This window comes from Miscanthus floridulus, chromosome 18 (assembly GCF_019320115.1).
Source record: "Miscanthus floridulus cultivar M001 chromosome 18, ASM1932011v1, whole genome shotgun sequence".
NCBI classification, from domain to species: Eukaryota; Viridiplantae; Streptophyta; class Magnoliopsida; order Poales; family Poaceae; genus Miscanthus; species Miscanthus floridulus.
In genome coordinates this window covers 25,756,765-25,777,409 of record NC_089597.1, presented here as the reverse complement: position 1 = coordinate 25,777,409, position 20,645 = coordinate 25,756,765, and positions in this window count along the sequence as shown.

Genomic DNA, 20,645 nt, shown 5'->3' with positions numbered 1-20,645 from the left:
TTATAATTTAAAACTGAAGGAGTAGTTATTATCTAGAGGTCCAACTAATAATTAGCTAGTCTACTATCCATACCTGTTTGGATCCAAAAGAGATTATTATTATTAGCAAATAACTACTATCTGCCAGAAACAAACATGGCATTATTATTGTGCTAGCAATTTTAAATTTAGAATCAAAGAAGATGAACCGCACATAAGTGATAAATTGCTGGACAACTTTCTTCTACTATTCATCCCTATCTATTATTAATGAAATCTATTATTAGTCTCAAGAATTCTTCTCTCCACGTACGAGACTGTGCGGGACTCCGGGTAGTGGAGCGATGCTAGAAAGCGTGGGCGTTGTCGTCCCTGGCTGGATTCATCAGACATAACGTCATCCTCTATTTGCATCTATCCCATTTACCTCTTGGGCTTAATAACGAGGCAACTTTTCCTCGATTCCTAATCTAATCTACCAAAGAATTGTTGGGAATTCGATAATGATTGTATACGGGCGTCCTTATGCGCCGGACGGACCTGCTGGCAGGCGGGAGGCCCTGAAGGCATTCTTATCCGCTCCCCTCGATTTCTAAAAAAACGAAAAACAATTCATCCACAGTGCCCCCCCTCCCTGACTGCGCTCCGCGCCCCCTGCCGTCTTCTCCATACCCCCGCTCCCTCCCTGGCTAGCGGCGGTGTCCTTCTCCCACTACTACAGAAAATATTTATAGCAACGGCTCAATTTTTTTATAGGAGCGGCTGGAATGGAGGCGCCCCTACAGTGGGCGTGCTCGTGACATACGAGATCAGCCGACCCTATAAATGGCACAGTAGGGGTGGCTAGTGATACGAGTCGCCCCTACAAATGGATCAATTTATAGGGAAAGCTCATTCACCTGCTGCTCCCAGTGTTGCGATTTGTAGAGTTGGCTCAATCACCAGCCGCCCCTATAAATGCTGCACGTACAAAAGGCTGCATCCCCTTCTTCCTCCCTGGGTCACTCACTCTTACCCAAGAAAAAAAAGGCTTGGGAGGCCTTAAACACCTCCAAAAAATTGCTCTACTAAGAGAGAGATTTTGGTCTCAAATCCTTTGGTGGAGAGACAGTGGAAGGTAAGAAAATGCTATTTCACGTTTTTTTAAGTTTTAATAGTTAGTTAGTGAGTAATTAGAGTTTTGCTTTTCTCTCTTTTCTATGATGGTTGAGCCACTTATGAAGCAAATTAGATCTAAGTTTTGAATGTACTAGGATAAATTAGGTAGGGGAACAAGATCATATCCTTATTTGGTCGATGTTTCTTGATTTTAGTGAACAATTAGTTAGTTTTATGGATGTTTCATGTGTATGTAGATCTAGATTTAGATCAAGGGTTTGGTTTTTTTATTAATTTTGTTTTTGTAAATTTATGTTTGATAAAATTAGATTAGGGTTTGCACAAAAGATATTGGGTAAAATATTAATTGTTACTAATTGTTGTCTTTGAACTTATTTATTATAATCAACAAATATGTATTTTTAATTATTTATGGATAAATAGGTCATTAATTAATTATCCTCTACCATGGTGTGTTTGTGTGCTTCATGTAATTATATTTGATTTATATTCATATATATCTAAAGTATATACAATTATTCTCAAGTAATTATTAATTTGATTCATATATATATATATATATATATATATATATATATATATATATATATATATATATATATATATATGAATAAGTAGTCCTTTAATGTATTTTCTTTAGTTGTTGTTGTTGTAAAAGATGGAGTACAGGAACTCTTGGATGTATGGTTCATTAAGGATCAAGACAGGTTTCCGTGAAGAGGTGGATAAATTTATTGAAGCCGCAGAGAAGCATGCAACGACGTTGACAGAGAATAAGGATATAATTATTTGTCTCTGTAAATATTGCAATAACCGTATGGCATGGACAGATGTGACTATCATCTGATCACATTTGATTATGCGAGGATTTATTGAGGACTACACAGTGTGGATTCATCATGGTGAAACGGTTGTTGTTAACGATGAGGATACGAAGGAATACGACGATGAAATCCTAGAATCTCTGTCCTAATATTCAGCAGAGTTTGATGCACGAATGGATCCCGAGTTTGGTAATGAACAAGGTGGTGATGCTGGTGGTTGGGATGGTAACGACGAAGGTGGTGCCAATAATGATGATGGGGCAAGTGTCGGAGATAAAGATGATTTTGATGATTTGGAGGGCATGATTCGGGCCCTTAGACCAGAGATTTTACTAAATAGCCCGAAAGGTCTAGAAAATTTTGAAAGGATGAAAAAAACATCGAAGAAGACTGTGTGTGGCATTGAAAAGGGTTGTCTAACACACTAGACATTGCTATATTTTGTGCTTGAGCTACTTATCCTGAAGGCTAAGTACGGCTGGTCAGACTGTAGTTTCAATGATCTATTACGTCTCCTGTCATGGTTGCTGCCACAGCCAAACTCAGTTTCCGCCAACACATACCAAGCGAAGAAGGTTATAAGTCCATTGACAATGGGGCTTGAAAAAAATCCATGCATGCCCCAACCACTGCATCCTTTTTCGTGGCGGCACGTTCAAGTCACTAGATAAATGTCCCAGGTGTGGGGTCAGTCGGTACAAGAACAACGACCTTTACAACGGGAATGAAGCCTCCACGGGGAACAAGAGGAAGAAGGGTGGGAAAAAGGTGGTACAAGATTCTCAACCCCCAGAGGACACTCCATTAGGCAACGATGCAAAGCAGAGAAGAATTCTTACCTTGGTAATGTGGTACCTGCCAGTGGTCGACCTTTTGAGGCGTATGTTCCTAAACCCTAAGGAAGCTGCACTCATGACATGATGGGATGATGAGCGCAAGGTGGTTGATGATGTGATTGCACACCCGGGCGATGGTACTCAGTGGCAACACTTCAATGACAAGCACAAAGATTTCAGCGCTGACCCAAGAAATGTATGGTTTGGCTTGAGCACCGATAGAATGAATCCCTTCAATGAGAGGACCAATAGCCACAACACATGGCCAGTGATCTTGACCATGTACAATATTCCAACGAGGCTACGTCAAAAGAGAAAGTACCTTCTCCTCCCTATTCTCATTTCAGGCCTGAAATAAGCAGGCATTGATATAGATATGTTCCTCGAGCCTTTGATGCAAGAAATGGAGAGGCTATGGAGGTATGGGGAGCCGATGTATGATGCATTCTGAAAGGAGGACTTCATATGTAGAGCCATGATCTTTGTTACTACCAATGATTATCCCGCGCTGTTTGCTTTGTCTAGACAGATCAAAGGGAAGATAGGATACTTAGTCTACTTGGATGGTACTACATGGGTGTACCTGGATGCATCCAAAAAGACAGTATACCTAAGGTACCGATGCTTCTTAAAGACAAATCAAAAATACAGCAGTAAGATATACTTTAGATATTATGACAACAAGCCAAAGAATGAACCCCCTCTGGAGAGACGAAAAAGGGCAACACATGTTCGAAATGGTGAAAAACATACGTGTCATCCTTGGAAAGAAGAATCCGGATGGGACGAAGAAAGATTGAAGCACACCTCCTGTCGTCGGCGTACCTTTCAAGAAATATTCAATCTTCTTTTAGTATCTGCCTTATTGGCTGGACTTGGAGGTCCCCCATGCCATTGATGCTATGCACACGCAGAAGAATGTCTTTGAGAGTCTCATTGCTATCTTGATGGACACAGGCAAGACAAAGGATGGTCTAAAATCATGAAAAGACATGGTGCAACTAAATGTGAAGGCAGAGCTTCACCTGGTACTTGAGGGTAGTGGAAAATACACTCTGCCTGCAGCTAGCTTCAACCTGACCCCAGAAGAGAGGAGGGTGATATGCACTTTCCTTAGAGGGATCAAAGTTTCGACTGGGTTTTCATTGAACGTGAAGAGGCTAGTGTCGATGAAGGACCTGTCAATAAAAAACTTCAAGGCTCACAATTGTCATGTGATGCTGACAGTGTTCCTACCCATTGCAATCAAGGCTATAAAGCCAGAGTTCTTGAAAATGTCGATCACCCGTATGTGCTACTTCTTTACGAAGATCTCACAGAAGATGATTGGCAAGAAAGAGCTAAATGACCTACATGATTTCGTGGTGGAGACCCAAAACCAACTAGAGATGTGTTTACCTTCCGCTTTTTTTGATATAATGCCACATCTCATGATTCACATGGTTCAGCAGATAGGGGCCTTGGGCCCTTGCTACTTGCATAAAATGTGGTCCTACGAGTGGTTCATGTCGGTTCTAAGCCGATACGTGCATAATCGAGTATACCCAGAGGGCTCCATGATAGAGGGTTACAGTACTGAAGAAGTCGTCGAGTGCTGTCAAGAGTACCAAAAAGTACAAAGAGGGATTGGTAAACCCGATTCTTGTCACAAGGGTAGGCTGGCTGGGAAGGGCACCAATGGGAAAAAAGTGTTCATCGACAATGATTACAAAGAAGCGAGTCAGGCGCATTACAATGTCTTGCAGAGTACAGAACTGATGCAACCATACATTGATGAACACTTGGCTATCATTAATGAGGAGAGAAATGGTCTACAGATGAGTGGGTTATGAAACAGCATAAGCAATGATTAACTACATGGTTGAAGGACCAAAATATACTGACTAGAGAAACCACAGATGATATTACAATCAGTAGGTTGGCGGTGGGGCCATCGAGACAAGTGACATCTTGGAAAGCTTACGAGATCAATGGGTACACATACTATACCCACGCAAACGATAGTACATGTGTGAACCAAAACAACGGCGTTCGAATAGAAGCTCTCGACGGAGTGGGGTGAAAGATCCAATTCTTTGGCATCATTGAAGATATATGGAAACTTAACTATGGAATGAATATAATGGTGGCCCTATTTCGATGCCGCTGGATCAAACAACACCAAGTGAATGAGATCGGGTTGACAGTCATGGACCTCGAGAATCTAGGCTACCAAGATGACCTTTGGGTGCTCGCTTCACGTGTCGCACAAGTTTTTTATTTACCTGACCCACAAAGTAACCTCCCCAAGAAAAGACAAAGCATGTGGTTGCGTCCGAGAAACAACACATTATCGGAGTTGATGGCGTGGACGATGTTCATGAGTACAATAACTACGCTGAAATGCATCTATTCACAGACTTTCCTAAAAAGATTAGTGTTGTGGAAAAGAATCTATCCAAAGACATATTGACATAGGAATGAAAAATGTATCAAGGGGAAAGTTGTTACGGGCTAGCTAGTTGTTCAACATGGAGTGTTTATGTAAGTGTGTGTATCTGTGAGACTACATTTATGTATGTGTGTGAGACTATATTTATGTATGTGTGTAAGACTATATTTATGTATGTGTGTAAGACTATATTTATATGTGTGTGACTACCACTTTGTCAAATGAAGAATTGACTAAAATAAAAGTTCTAGATCTTGATGAGTTCTACAACTTTTATATTCATGACTTTTTCAGTTTAAATCATTTAGGAAATATGGTTTCAAGTTGTAGTTTTTTTAAATTCAAAATTTGAATTCTCTAAAATTTATCACAAGAATATAAGACCAAACTAAAATGATAGAGCATGATTTTAGAAAATTTTAGGAAAAAAACCATCCCATTTGGAGTTAGTATGAGGAAGAAAGACTGGTTACAAGTTTTAGCCAGGGATTAAAAAGAGAAATGACATTGGTTCATCACAACCTGTTCTTGTGAATTATATATGTATATATGTTCTGGTCAGATTTGAATTTTCAAATTTCAAAATTTTGTTGGGAAAATGTACTATAGGGGCGGTTCTAGAGTGAACCACCCCTACAAATGAAAATTATAGGGGCGGCTGGTGTTACAACTGTCTACAAATCATTTTTATAGAGGCAGCTGGTGTTACCAACTGTCCTTACAAATAAAGTTGTAGGGGCAGCTGGTGACACTTGGGAACCGCCCCTACAAACCATTGATTTGTAGAGACGGTGTGGTAGGGGCGGCTGGCAAAACCACCTCTACAAACCATCGGTAGCCGCCCCTAGAAATGCTTACTGTAGTAGTGTCTCCTACCCCGGCGGCGCCCTCCCCTACCGCGGCGTCCTCCTCCCCCACCCCGGTGGCTCCTTCCCCTACCCCGGCATCCTCCTCCCCCAAACCGGCGGTGCCCCTTCTCCGACACCGGCGTCCTCCCCCTAGGGAGCTCCCAACGCCTTTAGATCGGTGGCCATGGCACTCCCCACGCAAAGCTCTCTCTCCCCCATGTTGTAATTTTATCTTTCAATTCTTTTAGACGCTTTTAGAGGTATGCTAAGTTGAATTATATGGATGTTGCAAAAGTAGATCAGGAGAATGTTGCACATGTTACAAGTGTTTCAAAGACATGTTGCAAGCATTTATTCAAAATGTTTCACCTATTTCTAGACGATGTTGCAATCGTTCTGATCTGGATGTTTCATATGCTTCACACAAATATTGCAATAATATGTTCTAAATGTTTCAGCTGCTTCAGTCTTATGTTGCAGTAATTGTTCCATGTTGTTGCAAGTTTTTATTCGAGCATTGTTTCATATGCTTCACACAAATATTGCAATAATATGTTTCAAATGTTTCAGCTGCTTCAATCTTATGTTGCAGCAGTTGTTCCATGTTGTTGCAAGTGTTTTATTCGAGCATTGTTTCATATACTTCACATAAATGTTGCAATAATATGTTCTAAATGTTTCAGCTGCTTCAGTCTTATGTTGCAGCAGTTGTTTCATGTTGTTGTAAGTGTTTTATTCGAGCGTTTTATGTTGTTCGGCTGGGGGGCGAGCCAGCGGACGGGGGCACGTGGTTCGTGGGGGGGGGGGGGGGCTAGCGAAGGGAGGCGTTGGGGCTGGCGGATGGGGGTGCTGGGGCGTGCTCGTCGCGTGCGTGGGGCGGACGTGGCGGGCTGCGAGGCTAGCTGGGGGCGCATAGCTCGTCGAAGGGCTAGCAGACTGTGGGCCGGGGGCGTGCGCGTGGGGCGGGGGCGAAAGCAAACGCGAGGGGTTAAGCACTTAAGCGTGGCATCCGGACGCGTGTGGGGCGCCGAACATCCGGGCGCTAGATTAGCCGTTTGGAATTTGATTTGTTGTCAGGTTGTTTTGTGTATTATGGATCCTTTTGAAATGTGAGATGATTAATGTACAAATATATTCGTGCATTGAAATAAAAGAAAAGAAAACTATCAAACGTTCTTGTGAGCGAAGATGGTAATGCTATATATCTATTTATGTTTTACTCTTTTATGTAAAATTTAAAATTTACAGTTTATTCTATCATAACTATGATATTCGTAGTATAAGTTAATATTGACAATAGTACGACGGCGCCTTGTTAAGTTTTTGTATTAAATTAAAATACAAATTTAATGCTTTTTGTCATGTTGCAAAGCACATAATTATTTACTCATAAATACATCAGAACTTTATTTTTTCATATGATACATGTGTTTGTACACTTAAATATTGAGTTCCATGACTCCTTTTGAGGACCTGTAAAAAACATGTATTTCCAAGTCAGAAAGGAGCTAGTTCTTTTTTTGACAAAGAAAGGAGTTAGTTGTTGACGTGTCAAAGAACTCGTATGGCTGCCCCCGCTCCCCACACATGGAACCCGCCCGCCCCCAATGTGCACGGAACTCGCCTGCCCCCGCGCACAGAACGGATTGAATAGAACGGGTTTCCCATCCGCCCCCAACCTCGTCCGCCCCCAACGCACTCCCATCAGAAAATTGTTTGCAACATCAAACAAAGCGCAATACGAGGTGAAACAGCAGAATAAGTCTACTGCAACATCAGAACAAGAGCGACTGCAACAACACAACAAAGCTACTGCAATACGAGATACAACATCAGAAAAAATACTAATGCAACAAAGAAAAATTACTTGTTGCAACAACAAACCAAAGCTACTGCAACAACAGAAACAAAGCGTAATGCGAGATGCAACATCAGAAAAAAAGACTAATGCAACAAAGAAAAATAACTTGTTGCAACAGCAAACCAAAGCTACTACAACAATAGAAAACAAAACTACAATGCGACATGCAACATCAGAAAAAAAAGACTAATGCAACAAAGAAAAAATACTTGTTGCAACAGCGAAACAACGCTACTGCAACAACAAAAACAAAAACGCAATGCGAGATGCAACATCAGAAAAAAGACTAATGCAACAAAGAAATATTGCTTGTTGCAATAGCAAAACGACGCTACTGCAACAATAGAAACAAAAAGCTCAATGCGAGATGCAACATCAGAAAAAAACTAATGCAACAAAGAAATATTACTTGTTGCAACAGCAAAACAAGATGTCGGTGTTTCAAGTCACTGGCTAGTAAATTTGTAGATTGCGCGTCCGGCCCAGATGGTGTGCTCAGAAGACACAAGGTTTATACTAGTTCGGGCTGAATGTCCCTATATCCAGTTCGCTGCTGGTTGTATTACTGGCACTTGTCTGTGGTAGGGGTTAGAGACGGGCGAGAGAGGGAGTGGATCCCAAGTCTCTATGGAGAGAACGAGAGAGAGTGTGTTCTGCGTGTAGGTGAGAGACCGTGCTCTGCCTGAATGTGAAAGCGTGAGTCCATGCCCCTTCGGGGCGTCCTGCCCTTCCCTTTTATAGGAGAAGGGATGGGAGCAGGTTACATCAACAGAGAGTAGAGAGAGAGAGAAAAAAAAGGAGAAAGGGTCCCCCGGGGACTGTCGCGTCCTCCTTCTTTGTGCGGGTCCCACCAATGCTATAGAACTCGATGGGGACAGCTCCATGTCGTGCCCCTGTTCATCACTGTTGTTATACCCCGGCGTCGTTAGTCGGTCGTGGCTTCCCTTTCCGCCCTATCAGGTGGTATGGCTGGCCGCTAATCCCATTCGTGGCCGTACGGGGAGTAGGCAGAATAGTGCCGGTGTCTCCATCATTGTTGGGGACGTGTGGCCATGGGTATGGCTTGGCGTGGCCGCAGGTTGCATCAGGACATGCGCTCGCCTTTTCTGGCATCAGGAGTTTGACGCAGGGCCCACGCCCTTTGACCTACGGCGGATAGGGGCGGTATGGCCCCTGTCGAGCGAGGAAGAGCCCGCTCCCGAGGGTCCGGGCGATGCAGACTCCTCGCCCGAGAGGCCAGGCAACGCAGAGCCCGCGCCTAAGGGGCCGGGCAATGCGTAGCACGCGCCTGAGGGGTCGGGCGAGGTGGAGCCTACGCCCACGGGGCCGGACGACATGAGGCCCTCGCCTGAGCGGTCAGGCGAGGTAGATCTCGTGTCCTAGGGGTCGGATGAAGTCATAGTGATGCCCTTAACCGTCTGGGTGGATTAATGTTGATGGCCATTAATTCCTCTTGTCTGGGTATTCCAAATATTGATACCCGATAGTAGCCCCTAAGCCCCCGAGCGATTCGAGAGGGATCGGTTGGGGGATCCTTCGATTGCCTGAGGGTGCGCGCGAGCGCACCTGATGGGTGTAGCCGTCGAGCCTGTGGAGGAGTTGGATATTCCTTCATAGGCTTTCTTCGCGTGAGGGAGTGCCACGGTTCTTGCTTGCGCCCTACAGCTCACGAGGTGCTTCGGTGAGGTTGCAATGGTCGATCGACTGTCGGTGTGTGACCGCGCGATGGGTCTCTTTGCGATTCTAAGCCCCCGAGCCCCTGCACATAGCAGGGGTTTGGTCGAGGGGTTGGTTCATCTTGTGATCGTTCTCCCTTGAGAGTTTTTTTGACAAAATAGAGGGGTTGAGCCGTGCCATGCTTTCCTCAGTGGACGAGTCATGGTGCTCAATGAGCTGCTGACGGGTAAGTTCAAGTGGAACTCCGGCGTCCCGTTCGTGGGGCTCCGGCGTGGGTCAGCTGGTGATCAACTCTAGATTCCTACGGCCAATCTGTATAGTTATTGGGTCCATTCGACCGGTCCCAAGGGCTCGCTGCCTTTCTTCGAGGAAAAACCACAGATCAGACTCTGACCAGGACTTGAACGTGGGCTAGGATGCCATCAGCTCTCATGCGCTCGGGTTTCAGCCGCTAGCGGGCCCATCCCTTTCCACCCCTTGCTCTGAAGGCGCCCTAGAGCGGTCGTGAACCCATCGGCGGGCCGACCTTCGAACTCGTGGGCCACAAATGGGCCGTGGGGGCGCGTTTAATGTCACACCCCAAATTTCCTATTTTGGGATGTGACTAGAAAGCAGTAAAACAAAACAAATGGTTTTTACTATTTTCTAAAATTTTCCCAACTTTAGTTAAGTTGTTGACATTTTAGATAGTGAAAAAAAATGTGAGTTTCTATAATTTTTGCAATTTAATTTAGTGGTTTGTTGCATTACATGCCTTTGCATTGAGTTTATATATGAAAATGAATTTAAATGTTTTCAAGATACACCTAGGTTTTGATCACAACTCCATCTCTCCAAACATCAAACCAATATATAAAATTCAAATGAAGTCTTTTGCCGAGATCCTACTTAAACCCTCCTCTTCTTTTTGGGCTCCTATTTCTTTTTGATCAAGTCTTCTCCAAATCCCTAAATCTATGCTAGATAACCAACCGTTTCCTCTCTTTTCTCTCACACAATTATATCATCATTTTGGACAAGTCAAATCAATCACATGTTGCTTATCTAGGTTAATCTCAATTTTCGGGCAAGCCTATCTTGACTTGCTCTTGCCTTTTCTTTTCAAGCCAGTCCAAACATATCTCCAATTGGGCTAAGCCAATGTCAACCCATGGCAGCCCTAACTATTACTAATGGATCCAGAGTTATTTCGGGCCAATCCAACCTCTTTCTCTGGATTTGGGCCAAGTCCGAATCAGCCCAAACCTACCCTGTCCTTCTCCCACACCCTCTCTTCCCTTCCACTGACTTTCCACCTCTATTTCAAGTGGAAAAGCCGCAGCCTTCTCTCTCATGGTGTCGCCCCTCCTCTTCCTCTCATGCATGGATAAGCCTCCTTCTCTACATGCCGCGTTCTCCTTTCCTTACATGCAAAAATTCAGCATCTAATGTTTGCCGACTTAATTCCCTAGCAAAACCACCTCTTCAATCTCCTTTACCAGCTGCAATTTCTGTTTTAATCAAGCACTAATGCCCCTAATGACTGAAGGAAATAGATGGCTGGCCACCATTTTTCTACTGTCTCCACGCAACTCCCTACTCCTCATGCAAAAACAGATAAATCATTTCTTTCCTTCCTCTTAATTTCCTAGACCCACTTTACTCCTCCATTTATTTTCCTTTACTTCCAATGGCATGCAGCCATCCATTCCCCCCTAGCTGCCTCCACGCCACACCTTACTCCTCATACAAAAATAGATACACGTAATTCCTTCCTCTCATAATTTACTAGACACACCTTAAGAGTGCTCCTTTACTCTATCACTCTTCAAATGCATGCATGCAAAATACAACAATATTTCTCCCTCTCTTTCACGGGAGAAACCATCCATTCTTTCCTACTGTCGCCCCCTCCCTTTTCTCTCATGCAAATAACAGCAGCACATAATGCTCTCCCTTGATTCCCTTGGTCACACATCTCTCTTCAATTCTCTCTTAACAGCACCCCTTTACTCCATCGGTTTTGCTCTCTCTTCAATTGCATGCATCCATGCAGAAAATAGCAGCCATATCTTCTCCCTCTCTCACTCTCACGCACAAACAGAAGGCCAGCCTCCTCTTCTCCTCCCTATCTGCCATGGACTCCCTCTCCTGTTCCTCTACATCCCTCTCCCTCCTCTCCATCAAATTGGAGTGTCCTCGCTGCGACGAATCCGTTTGCTGCTGCACGTCTCTCCCCATCGCCGGAATCCTGGAATCCTTCGCATCATGCTACAGTAAGGGTCATGAACTTCTCTGATCTTCACTGTGAATCTCATGTTCATCTTGTCCCTCTCTATTGTGGCCTCTCCAGGAAAGCCACGGTGCCGCAGCGCTTCATGGAGATCACCCCAATGTGTGTTGCCGTCTCCCCGAACCTGCAGCAGAACCCCGCCGACCGCCATCGCTGCTGCTTCTGTACTGGCCATGGTGAGGTCGTCCCTCCCTGTCCCCTCTCTTATCTTGCTGCCTATTCGCCACTCATGCATCTCTTTGATATTTCGTGAGGCATGGATGATCCCCAAAGTGGATTTGCCGCTGCTCCGTTGATCGCCGACCTTATCTTCACCCATCGTCGACGCTGGCTGCTTCCATCACCATCTCCAACTGTTGCTAGCCCCAATGTGAGAACCCACAAATTCCCCCTTAATATGTTGTTGACCATTGCAATTTGTGCTCCATAGTTCACGATTGGATGGATTTCCATGAAGTTTCCACATGATCACGCTGCTGTCCCTCGCAGCTGTGCTGCGTGGCTGTTTGACATGCGTATTCCCAGCAGTCCACAAATTGGTTTGCCAATCCCTTTAACCCAAATGTGTATCATGTACTTGTACATGCCTCTGCAAAAATTCATGGTCCAAAAGTCCAAGACAAAAGAGATATCATCACCTTAGTGCTCGCTACTCTGCTGCCTAGCAGCTGTGCAACACTGACTTGTTTAGGCGTTTCCCATTAATTCGTCACTCCGGTTGTCAATTCATTTAATCCACACATGTATCATATAATAGTTCTCAGCCCTGTAATTTGGATCGCCCATCAGAGCAGCGTGCATATCATATTTTGGACAGTTATCGCACTCACTGTTCTGCTGTCCTAGCACCTGTGCAGCACTAACTTGTTTTCGCGTTCCCCGTCAATCAGGCATCTATACCATTGAACCCTTTTTACAATAGTATGCTCTTATCATTGATTTCTCCTCCACAAATTGGTGCAGGCATACGAGCCACGAGGCCTAAGATGATGATGTTATTGTGCTCGTTGCGCCTACTGTGTTTGCAGCAGCATATACCCTGTATTGCAGTCATGTCTCGTTGCCAACCAAATAAATGTCAAAACACCAAGGCCTTTTGCCAGCACATACTCCAATAGTACCTAACGTATACCCCACCAAATGGATTGCCATGTGCTGCTACTATGACCTTTCTTTTTATGATAAAAATCTCTACTGTCCGCCGACGTGCACGTCCAGGATGCATCGGCGTCTCGTTGCATTCCCCTCTAAACCAGGCTTCAAATTGATGAGCCCTCTGGCTTGAATATGTGTAGGATAGTTGCTCACAATCCAGCAAGATATCTATACCATAAGTTCAGCATGACCCTGACTTTTGATGGTCACAACCACCGCTACCTGCAGCACAGGCATGTTCAGCCAGTGCACAGATTGTTGTAATTGTATCCCTCATCAATCTAGCATCCACTTGTCAAAATATGTTCCAAGTGTCCCCTTCACAAATCCAAATGATCATCCACATATCCTAAATGAGTTTTCAGAACATGGGCTATAGGTTCTTCTTCACTGTTTGCCATATATCTATGATCGCCTCGCTGTTAGCAAATTCCAACTATGCCAACCACCACCATTGTTCTTGCGTCTTCATGTTCTATGACCAGAGATAAATATTCTTGATAGTATCTCACCATACCATCTCACTCTTTCATAGCCATTTCCATGCATGTATTTCCTCTCATCAAGCTTGCATAGTCATCCCCGTGAGATCAAGCCCTTAAGTCTCCGTATGCTTACTTCATTCATCATAATATCCTATCCATCTTGTATACAATCATGTAATTATTTACTCTTCACATATAAATCCTTATGCTATATAAATCTTTCAAGTTAGCCAACATACATCATGTCTATTCTAGTCCTATCATTTATCAAACCTTCTAGCTTCTACCTTCGATCTTTCATGTCTTTTAAACCATAGCTCTGTTTAGTAGTTTTTGCGCTGAAGTGATCGTAGTTACAAGCCCTATGTGTTTGAAACCTTTATGTCTTGTTTTTGTAACGATTGGTGTATTGTTTCTAGGTTTGTTTAAGATGCTTGTTTGGTTGCTGCTGACGTTAGAGTGGAGCTACACGAGGAGCAGATCTTTGAGAAGCAGAACCATCAGCAAGTGTTTGGAAGGCAAGTGTAACAAAGGCTTCCTTGTACCTATGAACAATGTTCAATTCATACATATGCATGTGTCTAATTTGAAATGCCTATAAGGACTTTACCTAGATGATTCTTGTACCACATATCCTTGTTTCCTATGGGTTGGTATGCATGTTGGATAGTTGCTGCCGCGCAGAACCGAAGCTAATAATTTAACTTGATTAATGATATATGCAATGTGATAAAATGGTGCTTTTTAGCAACATGGACCAGGGGCTAGAACACGGGTTTTGAGTGCTCTAGATTCCTCTCCCTAAGGACTTAGTCCTGAAGTGGCCACCCAGGAGGTACCGTACAACCATGAGTATTACATGGCTCTGATCTTAATCAAGTAACTAGTGCGTGTCGACGAAATACGTCCGGTAGTCTACCGAGGCGTATGCCCACGGTAGTAGATGAATCGGTGGAGGTGAGCGTGAGAGAGCCAGATGGTGACATAGAACGCAAAAGACAGCTATTTAGATAGGTTCGGGCCATCGACTTGACGTAATACCCTACGTCCTGTGTCTTTGTGGATTGTATTCCTTATGATTTGATGCCTTAGGCTAAGCCTAGGATCCGTATGGGGATGTTAACTAGGGGACCCCTGCCCCTCCTTATATGCTCTAGAGGGGTAGGGTTACAAGGAAAGTATCATATTTGATATTATATAATATCTAATAAATCACATCTTATTGTAGCCTTACGGTGCACGCCGACCAGTGTCGTGCGCTGCACGCCTTGATCTTGTGGGCTGGGCCACCTCTGATGGTGCGGGCCATGTCTTGTCCTGTGGGTATCGGGGGTCATACCCCCACAGCTAGTCCTTGAGCGCCTTGTATCTGCTGAGCAACACCGTCTTGAGCTTGTCAGAATTGTCCAACTTGCTGTTGATCATTAGGAACAGGTGTCCGACCTGTTTAACTAGGAGCCGAGCTGTTGAAGCGAGTATCCGAGCAGTTGAACTGTCATCCGAGCTGTTGTCCAAGCAGTGGGAACGTCGTCCGAGCAGCTCAACTGTGAGCAAGCCTAGACTTACTCGAAGCTGAGGTTTGCCAAAAGGATGTAAGGGGCTCATAATAAAAAATTTTGAAGTCTCCATCTTAGATGAAGTATGCCCACTTAGGTTCCTGGCGTCGAAGTTAGACGCTTAGCGTCCTTGACTTAGTCAGCGCGGAGGAACTTAGTCACTTTGTAGAAGATTAATTCAAAAAATAAGCACATTCACCGCGAGGTGAAGTGTGCCCACTTAATCCCCGAGCCTAGCAGTAGGTGAAATAGTCACGTGGTGCCAGGGTCTAAAGTAGTAGTCTTTAGGTGCTGGCCTAGTCCCCAATATCGATGAAAACTAGTGTAGAAATAAATACAGTCATCACGAGATGATGTGTACACATGTAGTCCCCGAGCCTGCTGGAAGATTTTGAAGATATCTTGTAGCAGGGTCAAAGAATTTAAGCTTGAAAGCTTGGCAACGTCATCTATCATGTGTGTATCAAAACCCCAGACATGCCACCTAAGATCAGCACCCTGATCCGAACAGCATGGAGCAACTTGAAAGCACAGCGACGATGCATAGCAAAATCCAAACGCTAAGAAAGTCCCCAGCTTAGCTGGCGACGCTTGCACGAAGAATCCGAACACCGAGGAGTCCCCAGCATAGCTGATGATCCCCCAACATAGCTGACGACGAAGCCCATGCGATGAGCAGTCCAACCAACTGGTCGGCGGCGAAGTGAATGCCGAGCAAGAATGAGTGCCGAGCAGTCTGACCAGTTGGTTGACGGTGAAGTCCGTCCGATAGGTGGTCCAACCACCCAGACGATGATCATCTTATCCAGTCCCTGAGCGTAAGCTTGTTGACCGAACCACGCCGCTATGAAACAAATGTGTAGAATGGGTAGTACATGATGTAAAAATAAAATATATGAACTCCGGAGAAGAATCAGAATGGGTATGCAGCTCGGTGATCAGTTGGTGCGTGTCGGTGTTTTGGACCGGCGAGCCCTCAACCAACTAGTAAATTTGTACTACGTGTTCCTTAATCCCGGATGGTGATGCAAAGAGACACAAGGTTTATACTAGTTCAGGCAGTAAGTGCCCTACGTCCAGTCTGAGAGATCGATCTTGTATTCCTTGTACCAAAGTGCTCGTAGTAGGGGGTTACAAGTTGTGCGAGAGAGGGAGCTAGCCCCAGGTCTCTGCACGGAGCGGTGTGGATTGCTTGAGATGTTGATTTTAGGCAACAGGGGAGTGTGTGTTCATCGTGAGTACGTTAGAGCGTGAGCCTAAGCATCCATGAGTTCGTTCTCTATTCGTCCCCCTGGAAACGGCCTCGGTCTCTCCCTTTTATAGTTGAAGAGGGGATAGGGGTGATACATGTGTTCGCTACGCAGCATCCTGTAAGCAGAGGCGGCATGTCCAAGCCCTGTAGCTTGTGACTGTGGTGGCATGGTCGACGGAGCGGTCCTGTCCTTGATGTACTAGAGCGACGTGCCGGTCACACCCTGATCCTGTGCGACGTGGGAGCTCCAGTGATAGCTTGACGCAGGGCATGGCGAATGATGTGTCAGTCATTGTGCGCTGATAGTGTGAAAAGCTGAGGCTCAGTCGATGCTGAGGCCAAGCTATCGTAGGGGGCTCGGTGGGAGCGAATCCCGAGGTTGCTGAGACCCTGAAGTGGGTTGCCGAGGCTTGGAGGGAGCAGTTGGTCCTGTACACTGATTCTGAGGCTACAGGGACCCGAACTTGACTCCCCACGCCGCGCTGTCCTCGGAGCAGTTGGGGTTAGGTAGCACAGTGCAGCATGGGCGTCAGTCGTGGATACAGTGCCAAGCACAGCGGCCGGTACCCCCTACCCCATCCTATGCCGGACGACATGCGTCGATGTGACCTACATCACATCGGCCACTCCGCTGTGTCGAGCCATCGTTCGGCTGGTATCGTGGGAGTGGTTGATTGCATTAATTGGACGCGACACTCTGTCTAAGAGATTTGGTCGAGGCAGAGGCGATGGGGTGGTTGCCGAGCCGGCCTCGAGCGAGGCGGAGAATCGGCATCTCGTCCGAGGCTTTACGAGCGAGGCCTCGAGCGAGACGGAGAATCGGTTCCCCGTCCGAGGCCTTTTGTGCGAGGCCTCGAGCGAGGCGGAGATTTGGTTGGTTGTGCGAGGCCTCGAGCAAGGCAGAGAGTTGGTGGCCTCGGACAAGGCCGGGGGTTTAGCCAATAGTTGTCTCTTGGCTTTGATTTTGGTGGGGTCTAAGCGATTTTTTCGGCTCTTGCTTAGGGGACCCCTTTTTATGGTACCCGACAGAAGCCCCCGAGCCTCGGGGAGAGTGTGAGCTCTCTTCCTGAGGTTTTGATGAGGTTTGGCTCACGGGAGCTCCTGGTAGGATGGTGTTACGTATTTGAAGCCTCGGCGGGTGTGCGCGAGCGCACCCACCGGGTGTAGCCCCCGAGGCCCTGGAGGAGTGGATTTATTCCTCCAGGGGCTTTTTCTCACGTTGAGCGAGGGGTTTTATCATATTCGTCGAGCCCACGAGTGCAAGTTTGGGTTGCTGGGTCTCGGCACAGTTGCAGAAAGGGCCTCCGAGCCTCTGCACGGAGCGAGAGAGCGGTCAGGAGTTCCCCTGGCCTTTTGTGTGACCCTCATGCATCCTTTTTGTTTAGAAGGAGGGGTTGTTTGCTGAGCCCCCTCGAGTGTGAGCCTAGGTCACTGGGTCTCAGCAAGGTTGCAGGAAGAGCCCTTGAGCCTCTGCACAGAGCGAGAGGGCGATCAGGAGTTCCCCTAGCTTTTTGTATGACCCTCGCGCATCCTTTTTGTTCAGAATGAGGGGTGGAATATGCCAGGCTACCCACGATGGGCGTGAGCGGTGACACTTCCGGTGAGCTGTTATCAGGTAAGTCCGAGTGGAGGCCCATGCCCCATTCGGTAGGGGTCGGCTAGCGGTCTAGAGACGCACTCCAAAAGTACCAGAGGGCTTCTCTAGTGGGTCCCAGGGCCGTTTGATGGGCCCTGGGGGCTCGATGCCTCCCTACGGTGGGATCCCATTCGGAGACCTTCCTGTAGGTCTCGAACATGACTTAGGGCATCCTGAGCAATCGCTTGCTCGGGCCTCAGCCATGTACGGGCTCACCCATAGTTGTCCCTGACTTTGTTGTCCTGGAGCGGCTGTCAAAACCTCTGGGGCCTAGCCTTCGAACCCCTGGACCGTAATGGGCTCGGTACCCCTTATCGCATTTTTCTAATCCTCTGAGTGCGAGCTTGGGTTGCTTGTCTTCGTCCTAGGTGCAAGAAGAGCCCCCGAGCCTCCACACGGAGCGAGAGGGCGGTCAGGAGTTCCCCTGGCTTTTTGTGCGACCCTCACGCATCCTTTTCATTCGGACAGAGGGGTTGTTTGTTGAGCCCCCTTGAGTGCAAGCCTAGGTCGCTGGGTCTCAGCAAGGTTGCAGGAAGAGCCCCCTAGCCTCTGCACGGAGCAAGAGGGCAGTCAGGAGTTCCCCTTGCTTTTTGTGCGACCCTCACGTATCCTTTTCATTTAGAAGGAGGGGTTGTTTGCCGAGCCCCCTCGGGTGCGAGCCTGGGTCGCTGGGTCTCAGCAAGTTTGCAGGAAGAGCCCCCTAGCCTCTACACGGAGCAAGAGGGTGGTCAGGAGTTCCCCTGGCTTTTTGTGCGACCCTCACGCATCCTTTTCGCTCGGAAGGAGGGGTTGTTTGCCGAGCCCCCTCGAGTGCGAGCCTGGGTCGCTGGGTCTCGGCAAGGTTGCAGGAAGAGCCCCCGAGCCTCTACACAGAGCGAGAGGGTGATCAGGAGTTCCCCTGGCTTTTTGTGTGACCCTCGCGCATCCTTTTTGCTCAGAAGGAGGGGTGAAATATGCCAGGCTACCCTCGGTGGGCGCGAGCGGTGACACTTCCAGTGAGCTGTTATCGGGTAAGTCCGAGTGGAGGCCCATGCCCCATTCGATAGGGGTCGACTAGTGGTCCAGAGACGCACTCCAAAAGTACTAGAGGGCTTCTCTAGTGGGTCCTAGGGCCGTTCGATTGGCCCCATGGGCTCGATGCCTCCCTACGGTGGGGTCCCATTCGGAGACCTCCCTGTCGGTCTCGGACATGACTTAGGGTGTCCCAAGCGTTTCGCTTGCTTGGGCCTCGGCCATGTACGGGCTCGCCCATAGTTGTCCCTGACTTTGTTGCCCTGGGGCGGCTGTCGAAACCCTTAGGGGCACAGCCTTCGAACCCCTAGACCGTAACGGGCTCGGTGCCCAGTTCCTTCGTCTGAAAGGAATTGGGTGGGGGATGTCCCCCCCTCGGCTGGCAATGGCAGGCACGCCTTTTGAGGCAGTTTTCTCAGGGAGGCAGAACGGCGCCTGCCGCTACAGCGGTCGGACGCGACACTATGTCAGCGGATGGGACATAACTGTTCGCGTGATTAATAACACTGGTGCAGCAAGGGTTTTTGCTCCCGGTTGGGAAACCCCTTTAGTCCCGGTTTCCCAACCGGGAGCACCAATCCGGGACTAAAGGTACCCTCCTTTAGTCCCGGCTTGGCGCCCGGGACTAAAGGGGGGTCTCCAGGGTTGGCGTTCAACGCCACGCGGCAGGACTTTTAGTCCCGGTTGGTGTTACCAACCGGGACTAAAGGTCCCTCTTTTTTTTCCCTTTTTCTAGTTTCTATTTTTGGTTTCTTTTTTCATTTAATGATTAGTTAGTTTTGATATTAAAATATATTTTTGAATACGCTGCTAATAGTAATATATAATAGTAATATATATGTGTACTTCGCACATGTAAGTTTTCGTTCGAACTTTGTACATAAATAACAAACGAATATACGCGTCCTTACTTTGTACACCATACTCTATATATATTACAAATGTTTGATATATAAATTGTTTAGGTCCTTAGGAATTCACTCCTCCAGATTTGGATTCCACATTTCGTTCGGGTCATTATAGAACTCGCCGTTGGGGTTGATGACCTGGTCATTGAAAAATCCTGCTATAGTCTCTCGAATTGCTTTAAGTTGGTCAAGTCGTATGACTCTTTTCCTCAACCATTCAGTCTTCAATAAAAGTTAAAGGAAAAGGTATTAATATATATATATATATATATATATATATATATATATATATATATGTGTGTGTGTGTGTGTGTATTGCTCATGTAATTACTTATACAAATGAGAGCAATAAAGAAATTATAAATATACGATCGAAATAATATGAAGGAAAAAGTATTTATATACGTACTTTGAGACGTTCTTCAGGAGTTCTCTTTGAGTACGCCATGATGAACTCGCAAACATAGTATCCACAGTAGTTGTTACCCTGCTCCTGCCTTAGAACCCACTTTTATGAAAAAAAATCAATTAGGGTGAATTGAAATCTTCATATGGTGTTAATTGAATATAAATGTGTAGTTATAGTACTTACTTTGTGTGCGATTACATCCAGTGGCTTTTTGCAATGTTTCATTTTTTGTTCCTCAATTAACCTTTTCCAAACCCTGCTCCCAATAAAATAAAAAAATAATTTAACCTTTAATAATTATTGAGAGATCGGCGCCATTATATATATATATATATGTTGTTATAGAGAAACTAAATTAATTACCCGTGTATAATATCTATCATGTC